The sequence below is a fragment of the Ictidomys tridecemlineatus genome, chromosome 4, assembly GCF_052094955.1.
Source record: "Ictidomys tridecemlineatus isolate mIctTri1 chromosome 4, mIctTri1.hap1, whole genome shotgun sequence".
Lineage (NCBI taxonomy): Eukaryota > Metazoa > Chordata > Mammalia > Rodentia > Sciuridae > Ictidomys > Ictidomys tridecemlineatus.
The window spans coordinates 81,465,964-81,489,821 of record NC_135480.1 but is presented as its reverse complement, the minus strand read 5'-3'; the positions used below and the strand labels follow the sequence as shown (position 1 = coordinate 81,489,821).

The following is a 23,858-nucleotide window of genomic DNA, read 5'->3' as shown; positions in this document are numbered from 1 at the left end:
TGAGAACAATAGCCTAGAGTGGTGGCATACAGTTAAGGAGGCATGCTCTGGAGTCAGACTAAATTGGCTGTAATCCAGATCTACCTATTTGCAACCCTACCTCATAGGGTTCTTGTGAGGCAGAAGTGAAATTACATATGTGATGTGAGTGGCACATAGCAAGATGACAAATTAAGATCTTTCATCTGCATGCCCTTAAAGCAGCAGGGATTGACTTGGGATGATCCATCCAACCCTTTTCTGAGTCCTGCTATTACCAGATAACCAGCAAGTTGATGGCAGAACACATCTGCTGAGGCAGCAAAGATGTCCATTCTGACTTATAGCAGACCTCTGTCCCCAAGGTCACCTCACTGCTTCGTGTGCATTAGACCAGGGATTTTAATACTACTGGATTAAATTGTAGATATTGAATATTGTGGATCAATAGTTAGAAAAATTTAAAGGACTAAAAACATTTTTAACACTCCAAATTCAAATTTTTACTTTAACATAATTGCAAATGTTTATGCAGTTTTAAGAAATAAGAGAAATTCAGTGCACCATCTAGCCAATCTCCCTCAATCACAACTTGTAAAACTAAAGTAGGTTTTACATGAAATTCATGTTATGTATATTTTTGTTCATTTTTACCATTGTTTCTTTACCTTTGTTTTCTGTAAGTAATTTTTTTGTTTGTTTTTATAGTTTCTTAAGGTGGAAACTTAAGTTGTTGATTTGAGATCTTCTTTTTAATGGGAAATTTAATGCTATAAATACCTCTCTCTCAGCACAAATTTTGTGCTCCAGTTTCATTTCAGTTTTAATTACTTCTTTATTTCCTTTAAGACATTCTCTTTGATTCAAAAATTTTTAAAAGTATCTTGTTTAATTTTCAAGTGTTTGAAGATGTTCTTCTTGTCTTTCTGCTATCGGTTTCAAGTTTGATTCCATTATCATGGCTAAGGAAACTCTATATAGTTTCAATTATTTTTGTGCTGGGTCTGTTTTTTGATGTACAATGCACCATCTACCTTGTGAACGTTCAATAATCATAGGAATAGAATGAGTACTTTGGTAGTGTTTGGTTTAGTGTTCTATAAATGCCAATTAGATCCTATTAGTTATTGGTGGTATCAATTTTTCTATACCTTTGTGAATTTTCTGCCTAGTAATTTTATCAATTGCTGATAGTAAGGTGTTGGTTTTCTCAATTATAATTGTGGATTGATTTCTCTTTTTAGTTCTATCAATTTTTGCTTCAGTTATTTTTGAAGCTTTCTAATATATACACATTTAGGATTACTGTGTCTTCTTAATGGGTTGATTGCTCTATTTTTATGTTATTGTCCCTTTTTGTCCTAGCAATTTTCTTTGCTTTTTCTTTTCTACTTTACCTAATATTATTATAGCTGCTTTTGTTTATTTATTAATATTAACATGATATATTTTTTCCATTCTTTTATTTTAACCTACTACTTTAGTTAGCTTTTGAATTGCTGAGACCAAAAGACCTGACAAGAATAATTAGAGTGAAAAAAATTTGTTTTGGCTCATTGTCAATCCATTGTCAGCCAACTCCAAAGCTCTGGGCATAAGGTGAGGCAGAACGTCATGGTGGAAGGGCTTGGAGGAGAAAAATACCCCAGGACATGGCAACCAGGAAGCAGAGAGAGAGCTCCACTCACCAGATATAAACTCCACTCACAAAATATAAACCCCAAAGGTGTACCATCAGTGACCTAATCTCACCTACCGTACCCTACCTACCTACAATTACCACCCAGTTAATCTATTATCAGTGGATTAATCCACTTATCAGGTTACAGTTCTCATAACCTAATCATTTCATCTCTGAATTCTTATATTGCCTTACACGTGAGTTTTGGGGGCACACCTCCTATGTAAATGATAGCACCTACCTATGCCAATGTATTTGAAGTGAATTTTTTATAGACAGCACATAGTTCTGTTTCCCATTTTTTTCTTTCTCTGTTTTCTCCCATGCATTGGGTTACTCTAACATTTATTAGAATCCATGAAGTTTTATTTAACATTATTTTTTAGTATATTGCTTTAAATAATCTTAGTTATTATTATAAAAACTGCTGTGTATATGTGACTTAATACAGCTGACTCATTTCTGAATCTTACCACTTTCAGTGAGAAGTAGAAACTTTACACCCATTTAGGTCTCTTTACCCTCCCCATATTTTAAATATATGTTATGGTTTAGATAAGAGATGTCCTCCAAAAGTTTTTGAGTATGAAAATGCAAAAAAACATTTACAGGTAAAATGATCAGATTATGAGAGATGTAACTTAATAAGTGAATTAATCCATTGATATGAATTCACTGGGTGGTATAAATGTAGACAGGTAGTGTTGCTGGAGGGAGTAGCTCACTGGGGGTGTGGTTTCAGGGTTTATATCTTGTGCTTGATAAGTAGATATCTTTCTGCTTTCTGGTTGCCATTTCCTGAGCTGCTTCCCTCTGCTACACCTGTCCACCATGATGCTCTCTCTGCCTCACCTTGGCCCCGGAGCTATGGAGTCAGCCAACGACAGATTGAGCTTCTGAAATCATGAGACAGAATAAACTTTCTTCTTTAAGTTGTTCTCATAAGGTCTTTTGGTCACAGCAACACAAAAGTCAAATAAAACAACATAATATTTTCAACTATCCCAGCAGATATTATAACACTTATTTCAATCATAACTGTTACTTGAGAAAGTCATAAAGAAACGGATAATCTGTTCTATTACCCCATATTTACCAATTCTATCATTCTCTTTTCCTTTGCAAAGTGGGAAGCCATTGTCTGGTATCATTTTCTTTCTATTATAAGAACTCCCTTTAGCCATTCTTTAAGGGTAGAACTGCTAGTAATAAATTCATTTAATTTTCCTTTGTTTGAGGATATTTTTATTTCTTCTGCATGCCTGAAAAATAATTTCACCAAATACAGAGTTTAAAATTTGTATTTTTAGAACATATTGGGCTACATTTTTCTAAATGAGAAATAAAAATTCAGATTGATGTCCTTGTACACCTCATGCACTATCCCCATTAGTTGTTTTAAGATTTTCTGTCCTACTCTTTAATTTTCAAAAGTTTTATGACATGGGTTTATCTTTCTGGGAGTTAACTCATCATCTTAAATCTGTACATTTATGCCTTTTGCCAAATTGAGGAAGTTTTCAGCCATTATTTCTTTGATTTATTTTTTAGCCCTATTCTTTCTTTTTCATTCCAGGATCTGATGATATGAATGTTAGGTATCATTGTCCTATAGAACCTGAGGTTCTGTTAAAGTGGGTTTTGTTTGTTTGTTTGTTTTCTCTATCTCTGTTGATGAGATGGAGTAAATTCTGTCAATTTGCCTTCAAACTCACTGATTCTGTCATCACCCCTCTGTTAAGCCCATCCACTGAATTTTTTATTTTGGTCATAACATTTTTTAATTCTATAATTTCATTTATTATTTTTATGACTTACTTAGATTTTCTAATTTCTCTTCATTTTTTTCAAGAAAATTTGAAATTATTAAAGCATTTTTATGGTGACTGCTTTAAAATCTTTGGCAGATAGTTCAAGCACCTCATTCATTTCAGTATTGGCATTAGTTGATTGTCTTTTTTTATTCAAATTGCAATTGTCCTCATTATTGATATGACTAATGGCCATACATACTGTTTGGTCAGTTGTATTGTGGATACTTCATACATTATATTGGAGATTTTTCATCCTCTGTTGGGAGTCACTTTAGTTAGATTTAACATGCAAGTTTTGGTCTACTTTTTTGGGCTATAATTTCAATGAAAATGTACTTTTCTGAAGCCTTGCAGGACTATCCTGAACTGCTTTATCCCTCTGGCTCTGATTGAGCTTTCATTGTATCCCTGTTGGTGCCACCCATGGGGCCAGAAGGTTCTTCCCTGGATCACTTGATAGCCTTAGGTAGTGGTGAGGGGATACCAGACCCAGGGGATGGAGCATTTTTCTGGGCCTGTTCTCCAGTCATATGGCACTGGTGATTTACTTGTGCTATCTGTGACAAGAAGAAATCTTCTCGGGATACTGGGTGGTAGACCAGGAGTCACCAAGTCTATATGGCTGTCTACTACTCAGTGAGGACCCAAAGATACCAGACCCTCTGGCACACACAGAAGTGTGCTTGGTGTGAATCATTGGCACACACAGAGGTGTGCTTGGTGTGGATCCACCCCTTAGTTGTATTTCTTAAGAGTGTTGTGAAGATTTAATGATGTAATGCATAAGAGCAACTTGCAGTGTCTCTTACATAAAAAGCATTCAGATAACACTGTGTTCTCTTTCCCCACACCTTACCTCAGTTTCTAAATCTAGAATAAGTTCAGTAAGGGCCACCTCAGTGATTGAATGTAACAATACACATGACAGTGCTTTGTAATCTGGAGCATGCTGTCCAAATGTCAGTTATCTTACAGTGATGGGACCTCTCTGTCTTATTTATAAAACTATACAGGCCTCTCAGAGTACCTGATGAATTATTAAAAAGATAAACAGTCACCTGGGAGCTGAAATCAGAAATGAATAAGCCTAGGAACCTGAAAACGAAATTAGTAAATATTTAAATGCAACCCACAGTAGTTGGCCTACATCCTCTCTCCCCTAGATCCTCACATATTGTTTCATAGTAAAAAATGTTTGTGGGAAGCCACAGATCTTTTTAAGCTGATAAAGTCAAAAAAGAAAGAAAACAGAATACCCAAAATCAAAGTTCAGAAGCACATTTTTGTTACTCCCGCGTCTCCTCTGAACCAGACACTCTTTACCCAGAATTCTGGGGTTTGGTTCATACTCTGGGAACTTCACTAACTCTTTGGGATATGTTAGGAAAGCTGTCATGGTTAAAGAGACCTGGAATGTGGCTCCCCAAAGCCTGATTTTTGCCAAATCTTGTCCTCCCCAAAGGAGCCTTGTAGAAGGCATGAGAAGAGTGGAAAAAAAGAGTAAAAGAACAGATATCAGAGAGAAAGAAGAATAGCAGAATAGTGAGAGGGTCAGCATGCATATTTAGAGGAATCCCAGTACTGCTGAGATAGCTCAGTGGGCAGAGACTGGAGGAAGAGAAACAATTCACACAGTGCCCACAGCAATTCAGGACCTACAATGCACCTGGGTTTTGTGATGAAGCAATTGAAGGAAGGGAGTTGGGGAAAAACTCAAGTCCTCACTCTCAGATATTTTCCATGTCCTAGAGGAAGTGGCCTTGCTGTAAAAGACAACCAGCTTTGCCAGTGGTCTTTGCTCAGTATAAGTATGTAAGTATGGAGGGTCTTTCAAACAAGGTGTTACCATTCCAACTGGTGATTGGAGTATGACTTCAAGTAAGAGAAGACAGGGAAGCATGTCCTAGAAAAGAATCTAAGGCCATGACTCAGGAAGAGTCCAGGTAGGCTCTGGTGATAGCAGTAGACATGTCTGCATGAACTGGAGGTTTCATATTAAAGAGAATCATGAGAGATGGGAGATAAGTGGTTTGTGGGAACCCACTGAAGAAGCTTTGAAATATCAGACTAAGGATTTGGAATTGTATGAAACTGTCAGGGAAGAATCCCAAGGGTTTTGAGTAAGGGAGTGGTAATTTCAGAACATGATTTTAGGAAGATCCCCCTACAGCGTGGATTACAAAGATGAAGACAGAAAAAGAGGGACTCTGTGATTGTTATGGTTTAGATTAGTGTCCCCCAAAAGCTCTGGTGTGAGACAATGCAAGAAAGTTTAGAGATGAAAATGATTGGATTATAAAAGGCTCAAACTAATCAGTGCACGAATCCCCTGATAGGGATTAACCTGTTAGTAACTGTAGACAGGGAGGGGGTAGCTGGCAGAGGTGGGTCCCCAAGGATATGCCTTTGGGGTATATGTATATATATATTGTCCTTGCTGAGCAGAACACACTCTGCTTCCTGATTATGTCACGTCCTGAGCTGCTTTCTTCCACCACACTCTTCAACTGTGATATCCAGCCTCACCTCAAGCCCCTGGGGAATAGAGCCAACCATCTATGCACTGAGACCTCTGAAACTGTGAGCCCCAAAATAAACTTTTCCTCCTGCAAAATCATTCTTATCAAGTCGTTTGTTCACAGCAGCAAAAGAGCTGACTAAAACAGTGGTTGGTTGTTGCAGTTATTTCAAGAGAAAAACCTAAACCAGCACAATGCCAGTAAGAAGAAGCCAGCAAAAGAAGAAATGCCTGGACTTGGCATTGGGTGAAACTAAGAACAAAGGAGCAGAGAACAGGCTTCAGAACTGGATGGTCAGTAACAGAACAGAGATGACCCAGTAGGTGAAATAAAGGCAATTGAGTGGATTGGGGGGAAGAGTGCATAGGAGATTTGGAGCTCAACTATCAAATATTCTTTCTCCCTGTGGGATAATGAGTGAGGTATTTATTCTTCCTGAATCTCTATTTGCTCTTACATAAAACAAAGGTCAGAGTACACACCTCAAAGTGTGGTTGTGAGGATTCGGTGAGAGAACACATATAAACGAACTTGCAGAGTGCTCGGTCTATTGTGAAAGTTCAATAACTAGGTCTTCCCTTTGCCTTCTTTCCCTTCATCTAGCCCCAGGAAGAAACAGATACAATATCCTCATCTGTAATATTTCCCATCTTCTATTCAGGTTCTAAGCAGTGGAAGAGTGCTCCGAAGTTCTGACAATTTGAACTCCGCTCAGTGAAACAGAGAACTGCAGAATGTGAGTCAATCACAGTCTAGGTAAGAGGCTAGGTGAAATGAAAATCTGTTCTTCTACTCTTGCTCTAAAAGGGTCCTTGACTGGAAAAAAAATCTAATCATACCTATTTTATCAGTGGAGTTTAAGTCTGCTGACAACATGAAATTTCAAGCTAATGGGTCCCTGGACCCTCTTCTATCAGAAGCTAACAGAAAGAAACAATTCCCCCAGATTGGTTACTAAAGTTAAAAAAGAAAGAAAGAAAGAAATATTGCAAGTCTTCCAGGTCTCATATTATTGAAGAAGATGGACAAATCCAGACTTGAAATCTAAGGCATTAATAGGAACTTGGAGACAGGTATGGGCAAGGCAAACTTCAAAGAGCAAGAGAGGAAATAAAAGAAATAAAATCAAAAAGGCTGCAAGCCTGCAAGGCTGAAGATTCATGTATACAGGTAAAGGTCACCTGACTTCCCATCTTGGGAGGAGAGGCTGACCCAGGTCAGTGGGAGATTGGCTGAGCATACCTAGGAAAGCTTTGTCTTTCTGGGTTTTAACAGATGTATTCTATATTTGCCCGAATGTAAGAGACTTGGTGCAGTAGAGAGATGATCAAGTTGGATGGCAGAGTGGGGGTGGACTGATTCTGTAGCTTCGTCTGCACATTCAGCACTGGATGGGACACTGCCCTGAAACCCCTCAGAGCCTTGAAAAGAAGCCTTGCTGCAGGAGAAGGGAGGCCACTGACAAATATCCAGAAACAACAGGAGATCCCAACAGGAGGGGACCAGATCATCTTTTCTGTCTACAGTCCCAACTGAGCACAAATTAAAGTACAAGCCCTGTGGCATCATAAAACCGCTGCCTAGCAATTTCACCGTGGGCATTCATTGCTGCTCTCTGACTCCAGGAAAATGAACATAGATGATTTGGCAGACAAAGCCCTCTGTGAACTGGCAGCCCACATTTCTAGAGTCAATGCTGGCCTCAATTGCATCAAATCCTGTGCTGTGATATATAATGCAGTTGGGCACCGGGTGCCCTCTGCTCTTCTAAGGGATCTATAGGAACATTACACTGTTTCATCACCACAAACCCCCTCTCAAGTAGACACCACATTCTCCCCACTTTGTAGATGAGCAAACTGAAGCATAGTGAGGTTATAAGGTTGCCCAAGGACAAAACTAGAAAGTGGAGAGTTTTGCATTCAAGTCCAGAGTCTCACTCTTCTCTGCTACACTTCATGGCCCCTCAGGAATCCCTTTCTGAGCCCTGCATTCCCACATGGGCTGGAAGACTCTGCCTCTGTGCTTCATGGCACTGTCCCACGAGCTGTAATTGACCCCATTGGACATTGCACTCCATAAGGCACAGATCATGTTTTTCTTGCTCACTCCTATGTTCCCAATCCATAAGACAAGAGTTGTAGCGTTCACAAAAATTTACCATGCACCTCTCAGCTTTTCTACTATGAGAATATGGTAGACAGAGGCTCTCCCTGCCAGAACCTGCTCCAACATTCTGTACACACCAAATCCCTGCTTCCATAGGTTCTAGTTCCTGCAGACTGCCCCAACTTGAAAGAGTTGAGTGGACACTAGGCAGCCCATCCCTGAGAGATGCCACTCTTCCTTCAGTCTTGGAAATGTTTTCCTAGACATGCACTGTAGTCTAAAACCTTTCTTTCTCCTTATCTTCCTTTCTCCTTTTATGTATGCTGGTTCGTTCAACCTCATCAAGGCCCATTTTCTTTTTTTCTCCCAGATATTTCTTGCACAAATGCCTGGCTTACTTATTAATGAAATAATAGTAGGTGTTGAAATAATGTAATTATTCCTATAGATCATTTAGAAGCGTAGAGAGTACCTGGTGCCCAAGTGCTTATTCTTACTTATCTGAGATCTGGACTAACACGACTGGTATGAGTAGTAGAATACCAACTTTCAGGATGTAGTCTGTGCATTAAGTCAGAAACCTCTATATGGATGCTGTGGTAAACATGGGAGCAGAAGGTAAGTTTTCCAGACAAGGCCCTTGGTGAACTGTCTTGCAAAAGCAAGAGGTGAAAGTAGAAGTGGCCCCCCTAATGACACTCCCAATTATCTACTTGGGAACTTTGTCCTTCCCATCCTTGCAACTCTGAACTTTTTAGGATTAGAGATCCTGGGTCCCAAAGGGACATAGGCTTGCTAGCAGACACAACAGGGCCCTCAGAGACTACGCACTCCAGTTGCCACTAAGATATTTTTGGACTCCATGTGTCCAGGGACCAGCAAAAGCAGAGTCTTCATACTAATTAACTCTCATCCACACAATGGGAGAAACTGATTTACATAACAGGGAAAAGGAGTAATACATGTATAACCAATGTCATGTACTTGTGGCCTAAGAGATAAAAATGAGCAGAGAATGTGGAAAAAGACGGAGATGAGAGGAGAAATTTGTCATTATTTTCTATTCTTTGTTAGCAACGTTTGACCAGACAGGATGACTTTATACAAGCATCAGCTGTTCCTTAATGTTGTACTCTAATCTATTCTTTTTTATTTTTATTTTAAACTTTAAACAAATTTATTTTTAGTTGTAGTCGTCAATACCTTTATTTTATTTATTTATTTTATTTTTATGTGAGAATTGAACCCAGGGCCTTGCACATACTAGGTGAGCACTTCATTGCTGAGCCACAACCCCAACCACTATTTTTAACTTTTTTTGTAATTGTAGATGGAAAAGAATGCCTTTATTTTACTTCTTTATTTTTTTATGCAGTGCTGAGGATCAAACCCAGTGCCTCACATGTGCTAGGCGAGCATTCTACCACCGAGCTAAAGCTCCAGCCCCTCAATCTATTCTTTAAGACTGGATAGTATGCCTTACATAGCACCTGGCATGTGTTCAATTAAAAAATATTGGTTGGTTGAATGAATACTTCTCTGTGGGCACTCCTTTTGTGATTAATTTAACAAACCTGATCCTGTTTCCAAAGGGAAAAAAAATCCTCATTTTCCCAAGTCTTATGCTTCCATACTCAATGGGATTTGTTTGTTGTTGTCTGTTTGGGGGATTTATTGTGGGCTTGTTTGTATCTGGATTTTTGGGTTTTGTTTTGTTCTAGTTTTTTGCTTCAGGGGAGAATTTTAAGTTTTTTTTTTCACAGTCTACCCAACATGTTCAGAATCAGCTGACTTTCAAAAAAAAAAAAAGAAAGAAAGAAAGAAAGAAAAGAAAACAACATTTGCCAACATGCAACCGAACTGAACTGTATGAAGTAGTTATTTCTTGATGGGTTTGGGTTTGAGCTAATTAGCTCTAGGTACTGGAGTCCCTCGCTTTACCTTGCCTTCTCAGGAATGCTTAGCTGACTCTATTTAGCTCATGATGCAGACAATGGGAGTTTTTCTGTTAAAGGCAAAGATAAAAGCCCCAGCCCCCAAATTAATAGATGTAAACTGAAATCCCGGCTCCTTCAACTCCTAGCTTTAAATAAAATCACCTTAACTCTGTGAGCCTCCATATTCACATCTGCAAAATGGCAGTAATAATCATCACTATCCCACCTTGGAAGATTGTAATGAAGATTAAATAAAATGACATCTAAATACATAAAACACTAGTAATAGACAATATCTGTATAGTGCTTATACTGTGTTAGGCATTTTTATAAGTATTTTGAATGACTAATTTAACTCTCATAGCAATTTTATAAGTTAGGAACTAATTTCATACAAGAGGAAATTGAAGAATAGAGAATAAGTTACCTGCCCAAGCTCATACAGCTGGTACATGGCAGGCTGGGATTCCAGTCAGAACCCATGTTCTTAAGTACTCAATCCTGCGGCCCCTCAATAAATGTAATAAGTAAGGGTATGAGAATCATAGCATAAATATTTAACAGTACATGGTAATGTTAGAATCAACAAAAAGATACACGCTAGATCAGGAATTAAAAATAAAAACATCAACCTACTCCGGGCTCATTTCAACTACTGTCTGAATAGCTCTCCTTGCACGTGCAAATAATCTATCAGAGATAAGCAAGGTGGAAAGAAAACAATTCTACGACCATGATTTTATTCTAGCTCCAACTCCCCCAGAGAATGAATTCCTTCTGCTCCTTCATCATTTCCCTTTTTCTCTTTTTCCCTCTTTTCTTCAATAGATTCTCATATTCACAGGTCCTTTCCACATCTAAACAAGGTCTATGGATCTATAATGTCCATACCTATAGGCTATGGTAGAAATTTCTTTTCCATTTATAAAAATATACTGTCACTCTTAATACCATATTAAAAATTGCTATCTAACTACATACTAAAATCCCTATGACTCTTTTTTGATTCTTCCTTTTCCTCCTAGAAGTATCACTTTCAAAATTACTACATACTAATTTATAGAAGTTATTCTTTATCCTCACTCACTAGAATGTAAGCTACACGAAGCCAGAGACTTCTGTTTTGTCCACGGCTGTATCCTAGGCATCTAGAAAGAGTGATCAGCACATATTTAGCACTAATGTTTGTTGAAATAATGAATGAATGATGGGAAAAATGAATAAAGGTCTAAACACGAGCATGATCACACATTCCCTCATATGCCATCTACCCTTCTATCTCATCTTGCTCTGTTTCAGTGGTACTCAACTGAGAGTGATTTTTTTTTCCTCCAGAAAATGTCTGGAGATACTTTTGAGTTATTACAACTGGGGTCAGGGAAGGGTACTATTGGCAGGTAGTGGCATCTACTGCTAAACATCCTGTAGTACACAACAGAACTTCAAGCCCATTGAAAACGTATTCATCCCAAAATGGCAACAGTACTCAAACTGAGAAAATTCTCCTCTATTCAATGCCCTGTAACAGACACCTCAACAGCATAAGATTACTTGTAGTTCCCCAAATAGTCTCTTAAAAAAAAAAAAAAGACTTGCATTACATGGTGCATGCTATTTGCTCCCCTTGAAATGCCCTTTCTCTTCTGTTTATCTGATAAATTATTACTCATTCTTCAAGCTGAAGCTCAATCTTCATCTTTATGTAGAATCCCCGGCCCCCCATGGCACAGTGGAGTGCTGCTTCTGTACATCCTGGGAATCTTGTTCATGCCTCTAGTTCACCACTTAACCTCATGACTACAATTGCAATTGCCTTTTAATCTATGCACCTATCATAAGCAAACAGTAGTTACTCTTAGAATTTTTGTTAATGAACACAGGTCCTGGAAAAGAGGTGATTAATAGAACTTTGTTGAATGAAGGAATTCTGTGTGTGGTGAAACCTTCCTTCATTTGCCTCTGTTCCATATTATTTGCTCGTCCTATTTTAAAAACAGGATCTCATTAAGCGGCTCTGGGTCTTGTTAAATTGCTGAGGTTGTCCTCAAACTTTTGCTCTTCCTGTCTCAGCCTCCCTCCTGAGTCACTGTGATGGGCACCACCACATCTGGCTTCCTATAAATTCTTATAGAACCTATGCATGATATACTGGTTATCATGCATAGGTTCTATAAGAATTTATAATGGTTAGTTTCTAATTGTTTTCCTGACAACTTAACAACTTAGGCTCTTGGAACATAACTGCTTCTGTTTTCTTCCTCACAACAGTAGAATATGGTTGGCAGTAAGGTAGAGCCTGAATAAGCTGCTTGATTTACCTTGACGAACTCCAAACAGAAAATATCAACAGGATCAGAGGAAATTAAACTGGTTCAACCTAGTCATGTGGAGAAACCTGTCAGGCAGCCTGGCTCTGGCCTGCCACTTGGAGACTGGCAGTTAGTTTTTGTCTATGGTTATATCCATCAATGCCATGAGAGGGTTGACTCTCAGCCGGGGGAATTCATTAGTCGTTTCACCAAATTAAGTATGAAATGTGTTCTTCTTACATCAGCAGCAGACATTCAAACATGGGCTCCTTATTTTGTTAAAATTCAACTAGAGCTGGGCAATGTGGCACACACCTGTAATCCCAGAGGCTCGGGAGGCTGAGGTAGGAGGATCAAGAGGTCAAAGCCAGCGTCAGCAATTTAACAAGGACCTGAGCAACTCAGTGAGACTCTACCTCTAAATAAATTTTAATTAAGGGCTGGGAATATTGCTTAGTGGTTGAGTGCCCCTAGGTTCAATGCCTGGTATCAAAATAAAAAATTCAATTAGAAAAGTTCAAATTGAGTTTTTGATTGTAGTATAGGCCTCAGTTCTGCATGAAATAAATGAAGCACAGAGCACAATGCTGATGTTTACAAAATATTCATTATTATAATTAACAGAAATGTTCAATATTTGCCTCTGAACTGGGCAAGTAAATTTTGCCAGCAACTAGATGCAAGAGGTTAATAAACATTAGTGGAAGCACATACTCAATGCAAGACTCTTTTCTGGGCCTAGGGAGAATGCCTCTCCATTGAATCAGGTTGTGTTTTAAAGGCTAGCTGTTTTTCAGGATATTGCAGTTTCATCAACAACCTGTTCATTGCCTAAGCAAGCCCAGGCCTTGGTGACAAGAAGAACAGCTGGCTCTGTTGTCACTTATAATGTAATCACCCTCTTCAGCCATTGCCTACTCACTTCTCATAACATTCCAGGACAACCTCTGGGGTTCCCATCTGTATGTTATGTGGGTTGGTACACTGAAGTGTGTTCAAATCTTCTAATTCTTGGCAAATGATCCAGCTTGCTAAAATCTCTGGTTAGGCTTGCCTAATAAATAATGATTATTGCCATTTACTAAACACTTACTTTGTGCCAAGCACCATGTAAGGACTTTAAAAATGTGATCTCATTTAATCCTGATTTTGCTTTGCAGTCTGGTTCTATTGTTTAATATCTATGCCACATTGGGAAATTTATTGTTGTGTTCATACATCATCTGGCCATGGGATGAAGGCTGCCCATGGGTAGAAGGTATAACTCTAGAACATCTCCATTCCACTAATGGCAATTCTTCATTCAGCTGTGGTGGTCAGTAGTGAGTGGACCTGCTCCCTCCTACAGCTGAAGGAGTGAGTAGTGGCTGCATCAAAAAAGAATCTGGGTGACACACCACAGTATCCTCTGGAGCAGAGTTAGGTAGAAACCTGTCTTGGTTAAATTTTACACTTAAAAAAAAATAATGACAAATATTTACAATCATGTTTGCAAAATCCTTATGGTGAGAGACTCATTTTCTTTGGGATGTTGAAGTCTTTGATTTTATTTACTGTTTGTTTCACATGTTTTTTATAAATAACATTTTACATAAGATGCCTTCAGGCTAGAGGGAGCTGAATCTCAATTTGATTAGACTATTTTATTTGTCCTATTTTCTGCTTTTCTCTTGCTTGGTGTCCCAGAAATTCCTCCTTGGGAAGCATTCATCCCTTTCTTTGCAAACTGTCAAGCTGTCCTGATAGGTGTCCTTTCTAATTTTAGAAATGGATGTGTTTAAGACTTTCAGGAGGCTGGGCATTGAGAAAGAAATGTGCCCTGGTTCCACACAGCCTCCAGTGGCTCACATTCCACTGCAGAAGTGAGGTTTAGGAGGTTTTCATTTAGTTTAAGGTGAATGATAAATGACCAACTCACTAGCAGAAGAGGCTTTAGGGCGAAAGCTTCTTTTTCTAAACAGGATACAGAGAGTGATTTAAGAAAAAAAGGGTATAGGGGGCTTTGGCTGAACTAAAAACAAAACTGCTTTACACTGGCTCTAAAACTTGAATCTAATGTGTCAAATGCCTCAAAGGAAACGCAATTTAGGCTGTTGACAGAAAGGGAGGAGTTAGTGGTCACATGTGTTGGGGCTTGGGAAAATACTTTTAGAAATGGTGATAATGGGTCTTTTAGGGGGCTGGGGTTGTGGCTTAGAGGTAGAGCGCTTGCCTATCACATGCTGGGTGTTGGTTTCGATCCTCAGTATCATATAAAAATAAAATAAAGGTATTGTGTCCAACTACAACTAAAGCAAATATTTAAAATAAAATAAAAATAGGTCTTAGAGCTGGGGGAGGTGGTGCACAGCTGTAATACCAGTGACTCAGAGAGCTGAGGCAGGAGGATTGTAAATTCAAGGCCAGCCTCAGCAACTTAGTGAGGCCCTAAGCGACTTAGTAAGACCCTGTCTCAAAATAGAAAAATAAAAATTATGTGACATGTGATGTGAAGACTTAGAAATATAACAGTACTGAAAATGTTTAGTGCTTTTGGGTGGTGAGTTCTCTAAGCAATTTTAATGCATTAACTTGCTCTGCATAATGACCTTCAGTGGTGAGTGCTGTTGGTTTCCTCTTTATATGAATAAGGAAGCTGTGCTGCAGAAAGCTCAAACTAAGGCAACACAACCAAGAGGCAGACCTGGGACTCATCCTACGCTACTTTCTAGAACCCAAATATTTATGTCCACTGCTATATTACATTGCAAAAAGTGTCCAAAGATGGACTATAGCAAATTCTGAAAGGAAGAAGGCAGGAAGGAGAGAACAGGAAAGAGGAGAAGACACAAGAAAGAAAACAAAAGACTCTTCATCTCAGTGTCAGCCCAGGTTTTGTTCATTACCAGGGAAAACTTCTGACCACCCCATTCTCTGTGCCAGGAACAATGCCTGGCATCCCACAGGACTGCCTCATGCCAACCTCCTTGACAAGACTAGAGGTACCACAGATGTGGTATCTTCAATATTCCAGGAATATGGCAAATTGTGGTCTGTGTGCCCCTAGGTTTTGGTATGAAAATTGTAGCCATCCAGTTTCTGGAGAATTTAGCAGAAGACAAATTAATCAAAATGTAAATAGGCCAAAAGTTATATGACCTACTCCAAAGCAGCAAATGCCATGATATGAGTGACTCATAGGTGGTTTCCTTTGAAACTCCAACACTTCTCTTTGGCCAAAACGGTTCCTAAATCCTTTCCTATATATAAACCAAGTCAGTGGTATGCCACCTGCTAAGATGATCTCCAAAGAGGCCCTCCTCTAACTTCAACCCTTTGTCTGATTCCCTGTTCTTGGAATTACTGACTTTTCCCATGAAAGGAATACACCAGAAGTAATGAGAGCACAGCAAAATGGTGACTTCAAAGATTAATTTCCATAAATATGGGAACCTCTGTCACAGATGCTCCTTCTCCCTGTCTCTTAGACTACTCACTCTGGAGGAGACCAACTGTCATATTGGGAGGCTGTTTTATAGAGAGATCAGCATCAGCGAACTTTGAAGCAGATCTTTTGAAGTCTGCAAACAACCAGATGAATGAACTTGGAAGCAGATACTCATCCAGTTGAGGCTGTAGCCCTAGACAACAACTTAACTACAACCCCTCAAGAGAGCTTGTTCCAGAGGCACACAGCTAGGCTGCATTTCATAGAAACAGAGATGACAAATCTTAATTGTTTGAGCTGCTAAATTTGGGGATAATGTTTATACAGCAATTGATAAACTAATAGAGTACTCCAATTGGGAAAAATATTGGGGTAAAAATAAAAAAACTAATAGAATGGATACAGTAGTTATAGTGGGTTTGCCATTCAACAAAATTTCCCTTGGCAACTGCTTCTGAGAATTCTTGTCAATAGGTTGTGCATGATCAGTCATATTCCAGGATTTATCTAGTTCGAACAAGTAGTCCTAGCTGTGTGATCTGACATTCTTCAACTCAAACTTCAGATTAAATGATCCCTGAAATAGATGCATATCCCTATCCCTTTGTATTCAAGTAACTAAGACCCAAATGAAGCAAATTACCTAAGGTTATATCTAATTATCAGCAGTCATTTACTAGTAATAAATATTTACTCAACACATTCCAGTGTTTTGGATTTGGGGTCTTCTAATCCTTCCCACTGGTCCACGTTCCTTCTGGAGTCGATATGAATAAGTCTTATCTAGCTTTAGAAAACTAATTGTCTTCCATCTGAGGCACAAAAGACTCCAGACACTTAAACATGCATTAGAAATTTGGGAGTCATCCTTGACACCTCTCTCTTCCTCACAAATCCATCTCTAATTGATCTCCAAAGCGTACTAATATAGCTTCAAATATACCTCTCAGTAGAATCCACCCATGTCTATCTTCATCACCTACCACTTCCATTAATCAAAATAGGCTACTCTATCAAAACAGGCTATTCTATGTATGCCTTGGTAACAAATAAGCCCCTGAATTTCAGTGTCTTAACATAATGAAGGTTTATTTCTTGCTAGCATCACAGCTCAATACAAGTGAAACATCCTTTCTCCATCTTTGAGTTCTACAATCTGGAGCGCAGGCTATCCAAGGTCACTACAGCAAGAGAGGGAGAGAGGGAGAGAGGGAGGGAGGGAGAGAGAGGGAGGGAGGTAGAGAGAGAGAGAAAGCTCATCTGTTATTTCTGACCAGAAGTGATACACATCAAATCCATTTTAATGCCAATTGGCTAGAAGTAGTTGCATGAGCCAATTTAACTACAAGTCATACTGAGAAATGCAGGAACAAGTGGATACTTATTGAATGCCAAATATTCCTATACTATCACCTTCATCATCTCTGGTTAGGATCACCACAATCACCTCTTTACTGATTTCTCAGCTTTCACTCTTGCTCATCACTTAGCTCTTCTTTCCGGAGCAATCTTTGTGCCCAGACAGCTGAAAGGTCTTCCTTATCTTCCCATCATACTTAGGGTATAAACAATTTCTTCACTGCATGTAAAGCTGCTTTGATCTGGCCCTGTGTGTCTCTCTTGCTTGGTCTTGCTTCATGCTCCCTCTTATATCCCATTGCTTTCTTCATCCTAGCCACACTGGCCTTCTGGTTCCTCTAAATGGTTATACTCCTTCCTGTGCCAGGCTGGTCAATAAAGGCAGGCCTGGGTTTGAAGACTGAAAAAGATGATGAATCAATCTTGGGTGTTTTTCTTTTATGGTTGATCCAATTTCAGTTTACTACTGGTTCAGCAAATAAGCAGTAGGAAGGATCTATAAGACAAAGCTAGAAGGAAATGGATGCTGTGAACCATTCCTCTATAATTCCCCATAGGAGGCATGGAAGTTGTGTTGTCAATTTCACCACTCACTGTGAAGATGATGTCAGAAGCTGAGTGAGGCTCACCGAAATTATGCCATGTCTCTAGGGAAAGACCACATACATCAGCATATACTGTTTCATTATCAGACGATGAAATTTTGCTGCATACCAATTGCATGCATTCCTACTCCATTTATTTCTGTGTTGTCAGGCCCTCCACTCACTTCACCACATGAGCTTGGTGTATCTTCTTGCTCCTCTTCACAATATTCTTCCCTCCTCTCAGTTCAGTCAGATCCTGCCACTTATTTCTGATTTCTCCATCTTCTGTGATATGTTCTTATAGAACTTTGTCATATTACCATGTTATCATTTTATGATTATTTGTGTTATTTGATTCTTGACCATCTTTTACACTACACTGCAAATACTTGAAAGCAGGAATCAATTTTGGTTTTGCTCATATTGGATGCCTAACCCTGTATGGTGCTGACACGTGGCAGCTCTCTTGCAAGACACCTTGAATGAATATATCTAGAGGATGGACAGTTCTCTATGTCTTCTTTTTTTAATTCATTGCACATAAAACAATCTATTTAAAATTCAAATCTCATTAACGTAGCTTTTCTGGAAACCCCACAATATTTCCCATTATCCAATGAGGAAGTCGAATAAATTGTGGGAGGTGTTTATAAATAAGATGGCCATGTGCCCCGGTTTACCTCTTCGAATCTGTGGTTCTACCATAAGGCGTCCTTTTTTCACTCTCAAAAGGGTCCAGTTTGAACAATAAATTTCATGGCCACCCTACATAAGAAACTTCTGATATCTAGCCCCATGTTGACTTCTTAAATCTCTTCCATTAACACAATTTATGCCCAAGTGACAAGGAACTGCTTGGAATTCTCTGCTAACCACCACCTTGTTTCTCACCTCCCTGGCTTTGCTGGAATTGCCTCTGGCCAGAATTCTTTGCCCTCCTCTCTGACTGAACCTATAAAGTTTAGTTAATTCCCTAATCCCCCAAGAAAGCCTCTCTGATGCCTGTCCCTAAAGCCAGTGTAGAACCCACTTTCCTTCAATCTTCCCAGTCCTCTAATTCTACATTATTCCAACATTTCATTTTCCCATAGGATTATAAATGCCAGCATGCCTGTCTTCAACCTCTACCCCATGCTACTGTTCGCATCTTTGCTTTCCTCCTCCCTCTTCTCCTTCCCTAGTCTCTCCCTTTCCCCTATTTCTTCTCATTCTCCTCCTTCCTCTTCCTCTTCTTCTTCTTCCTCCCTGATGAGAATAATCTAATCCTAATACCTCTCCCTTCCCTGCCCGCCACCCCTCATCTGCCTTCTCTACCCTGAGTTCTCCTGAATCTCATCTGCAAAGCACATGGGTCACAACATGACTCAAATGACTTTTAAAGAAAATAATTTTTAACCTTTAAAGTAAATATAATTCAGATGCTACCTGTCTTGACAGGCTTGCTGAAACAGGTTTCTTGAAGGAATTATTTTTGAAATCTTTAAGTTTGGACGTCACTGTTCTAAGATGAGATATGTAACAAAAAATAAATAACATTTTCTGTTGAAAGTATGAAATAAAGTCTGATCGCTAAGAAGTTTCCAGGAAAGAGGCCTAGATTTCAACCTAAACTGATTTTCCCCTGACCTTGTCACTTCCCAAATCTGCTCATGTGGGCAGTTTATTTCTGTTTCTTAGTTTATAAACTGAAGAAGAATGTGTGCTGTGGGGAGAATTTGGTGAAGTCGTATGTCGGTGTTTCTCCAAGTAATGTCTTTAGAAAGGAAAACATTTTCAGGGATGCCCAATGTTGACATGTTATTTTTATTGTAGTGTAACTTAAATATGAACAAAAATAACTGAGGGTATAAATTAAGCTCGTAGTTTTTATAAAACTAGAAATCAAAACAAATCCATTAACTATAATACAAATCAGATATTAAATAGACAAATTTGCAAATTAAACACAAGTCAAATTTCAAACTAAAACTAATGAAATGGTCAGCCTTAATTTAATTTGATAAATTAAACTTTTATGAAGTTTTGCATGAAACTCCCTTTTCATGAAACTCTCTTGAGCTTTCATACATTACATCGTAAAATAGAATAAATGATATAATAAAGGACCTGATGATAATGCCATGTAACAAAGACCTCAGGATTCAGTTGTCCAGTTGAGTCATCTGATAAAAAGGGGAAATGGATGACAGCAGTTTTTACCACAAGGACCCCTGGGGAGGGGTCAGAATACCATGGGGAAGTGGGTGGACTGGCACCCAGATCCACTGTTGGTACTAGGATTTCCCCCCAGAGGACAGAGTATAGTTAAGGGAATCACCCTCACTGTCACAGTTAGCTAACAATTAACTTAGCCTTTCTCATTCTCAGTTTCTTCCTGAGTATGTGGGGGGCAATAAATTTCATCCTGTAGGGCTACTGTAAGAACTGAATCAAATAATGTATATGAGATCCTCAGCAAATTGCACTTTAATCATGTGCAATGGACAAGGCTCAGTGGTCCCTAGACTTCCTCCTGGCAGAGACTGCTAGAGGGACAAGAAGCACACAGTATCTTAGAGATGGGCACTGGGAAAATTTTAATCTGTGGATTTCAAAACCTTGATGAAGATGATAAAAATAGAGAGAAATTAATTTTAAGAATTCTTGCTGTTTTCGTTGTTGTCATATGTTGAGATTAATCTTCTCTGCAACAGTTCTTTCTTTAATATGAGAAAACTCTTCTTTGTTGTTATTGTTTTTAGTTTTTACATAAAGAAGCAGAATTCTGGGCTTGAGCTGCAAGGAAAGAGGACACTGTTCTGGCTTCATGCCCCATGATACAAGGAAGGTTTCGGTGAGAGACAGGTACTGAAAACTGAGGGGTCTGTAAGCATAACCCTGGAAGATTCTGAGAAGAAGTAAAGCCATTTGGGAACAGATGAGATGAAGTTAGAGAAAAGGCCACTCTCCTGTCACAGGACCCAGTACCATTCTGGTACCCTGAAAATGGACAATGTGGAGGCCCCTGGAGACCACTCTGGCAAAGCCATTGTGCTTAGCATGGTGCCTCCCTCCTCAGTAGCAGGGGCAAGAAACTTGGAAGAAAGAAAGCAGCTGCCTTCCAGTAACCATGAGAGCAGACCAGGCAGATGAGGGTGTCTCTGGATATCAGAGGGGACACTTTGAAATGGTTTGGAGTTGTGGTAACATCAGGAGGAGAGATCAAGCCATTATAACATGAATGTCAAAAGTCAACTTAACAACCAGCCCATTCACAATAGCAATAGAGTTTACAAAATCAATGAAAACTAAACCACCCCAAATCAATTTAACAAGAGAGACACAGGGTCGATAAGGGAAAAAAAAACAAACTATGAAATCTTATTTATGGATGTGGAACAAATTCTGAGCAAATGAACAGAAATACCAAATTTTCAACAGAAATATATATTTGTCTTTACTATATCAATTCTTCCAAAATTAATGCAAATATAATCAGAATCCTAATTTTTGCTAACTGCTTGAAATAAGTTTAAGTTGCTCATGGGAGAATAAATGTCAAGACTACTAAAAAGGAAGAAAGGGAAAAAGGAAGGAAGGAAGGAAGGAAGGAAGGAAGGAAGGAAGGAAGGAAGGAAGGAAGGAAGGAAGGAAAAAGGAAAATGGAAAAGAATAAGAAAACAGGAAAGGATAAAGGATCACATGGGCAGATTCCTTGCCTTCCAGATATCAGATATTCATGAAGTCTTATAACAAAAGTATCGTAGCATTGGCTCAAGCTACAGAAATAGAACAAAGAGTTCAGAAAAAAATCCAAGGATATGTAGAAGCAATGTATGACATTAATTCAATGGGAAAAGGGATGTTTATTTAATTAATGCTGCCAACATTGTTGGCTATCCAGCTAGATGTAAGCAAAGAGAGACTCTTAGCTCTAACTATACACAAAAAATAATTCCAAATAGATTAAAGAGTTGAACAGTACACATTTGAAGACAATTTAGAAAACTATTTATATAATGTTAAGTGAGACAGACTTTTCTAAGTAAAATAGGAGATCCAAAATCCATAAAAAGAACACTAACATATTTGACTACTTCTTTATCATTAAGAGATGAAATAATGAAAGTAAAAAGATGACAGGGAGAAAATTTTTACAATGTATATAGTGGACATAGATTTAATTTTCTGAATTTTCAAAGAATTCTCTTAGTTTATAAATATATATATATATATATATATATATATATATATATATATATAGACAAGAACAGAATTCATAGCAGAAGTGATCAAAATGTCTATGAAAAGGCTGTTAGCCTTACTTAGAATCAAGAAAATATAAAATGAATTTAAAGATGAGATATTTTCTGCTGCCAAAGGGCCAGCTTTTGCATCTCATTATCCAATTCTTTTTTTTTTTTTTTTAATTTCTAGGTTTTGCACACCACCTATGTAGGTGGTCTAATTTAGGCCATGTGCATACACTTGGGGATGCGTCTGTTGCTGGTATATAACAATTTCACATTTAGATCCCTTAATAGTCTTCATTCAAATAGTAATTCAGGCAAATGAACAAGTGACTATGTTCGTATTAATGGCTTTGAGCCAAACTACCACCCAGGAGCTAGCCATTATCTGGAGAACATGGCCAGGCTGGACTTGGGCAATGTAACAGCCATTTATCCTAAGCCACAGCCAAACCTTTCTAGGCCTGAGGTAAATTTACATAGAATAAAGTTAAATGGAGAAAATACTATTGGGGTGATGCTTTAAATTATTTGCATTTGTTCATCTCCAGTAGAAAAACAGAGCCCCAGGGCTGTAGACCCAGAGACAGTATCTTCCCATTGAAACACAGAAAAAACATCTTGGTTTCATTACCATTCCCAAGTATTCTAGGATCCTAGCTGGGCATTAGAAACAATGCAGAACTAGTTTTGCTTTTAAACATCTAATTAAATTAATTTGTCTGCTGTTAGTGTATAGAACTCTCAAGTTTCTAGAAAGGCAGGAGTAGGGATCAGGAAGAAATTTTGCTTGTCTCCCTCAAGATGTGAGTAGGAACACACCTTCTTCTTAACATCCAGTGTCGTGGTCTCCTTGCCTCTTCAGAAACTGTACTTCTCAGGGGAGCCAACTGTTTAAGTCCTGGCCATGGGAAACAAGAAGGGTTACCTGGTCTCTTGTTTTGGGTTCATCTCAGACTTGAGCTGAGTAAGGAATCCTTGACCATCAAGGAATCTCTACAATTCTTTGCACAGAGAAGTACGTGTAAGAATCAAGAGAGGATCATTGTAAAAACAAAGGAACCCAGAAGGCTGAACTTTCTCAGAGACAATAAATAATCATTGATTGGCAAAATCAGAACCAGAATCCCTGGTGTCTTGAATCACTTGCTGCTTAGAGTCCTCCCTCCTGACTCTGTCAGGTGTGTGGGGAAGAAGAGCATTCTGAGCAGAAAGAACTTGGTACTCATAGAAACAAGGCCTGAGCAACATGAACTTTGAGGAAACTTTAGAAATTTAATACAAGCATTCCAAGAGCACAGGGGATGTAAGGGAGCCATGGAGAGTAGACTATAAATCATTTTTGTAAGCAGTTTAGACTTAGTATTCCTCAAGATTCTTTCAGTTACAAGCAAGAACCCCAAGACCAAACTAAGTAATAACAACAGTAACAATAATAGTTAACACTTAACTGAGCACTTTATTCTAGATAAATTTCTGTTCTCTGTATGTATTACCTTATTTAAAACTCAGAGCACTATGAGGAAGGTATTGATGTATCTATTTATTGATAAGAGCCCAGGAACTCTAGTCAGAAAGAAAAAGAAAGTTCAGAAGAAGAAGGATTATCAGAAAAAAATATTGCAGCAAAAGGCTATTACTGAATACTTTTCGTTACTAGAAGGTACTCCATTATCAAAAAACAAACTTAATTTTTAGAACCACACACGCCAAACAAAACAGCTCCTCAGGAAAAACCCTCAGAGCCCAACTGCCACCACCAGCTTCCCCCAAGCCTCTCTCCCCCACACAAGCCTCTCTCCACCTCCCACAATCCTCCTGCTCTTGAGGCCGATTGGCTGAGTCACATGGGCGGAGCCAAAAAAGTCCCCCAGTGAGCAGTTCCGTGATCTGAAAGGGCAGGGAAAC

General features: G+C 38.7%; 1 protein-coding gene across 3 annotated transcripts in view; it reads right to left on the bottom strand.

Annotated features, from left to right (window-relative positions):
• The window catches only part of LOC144377167 (uncharacterized), a 309,888-nt gene that overhangs the window by 236,177 nt on the left and 49,853 nt on the right, over positions 1–23,858 (bottom strand). The gene's annotated exons all lie outside the window — the stretch shown is intronic.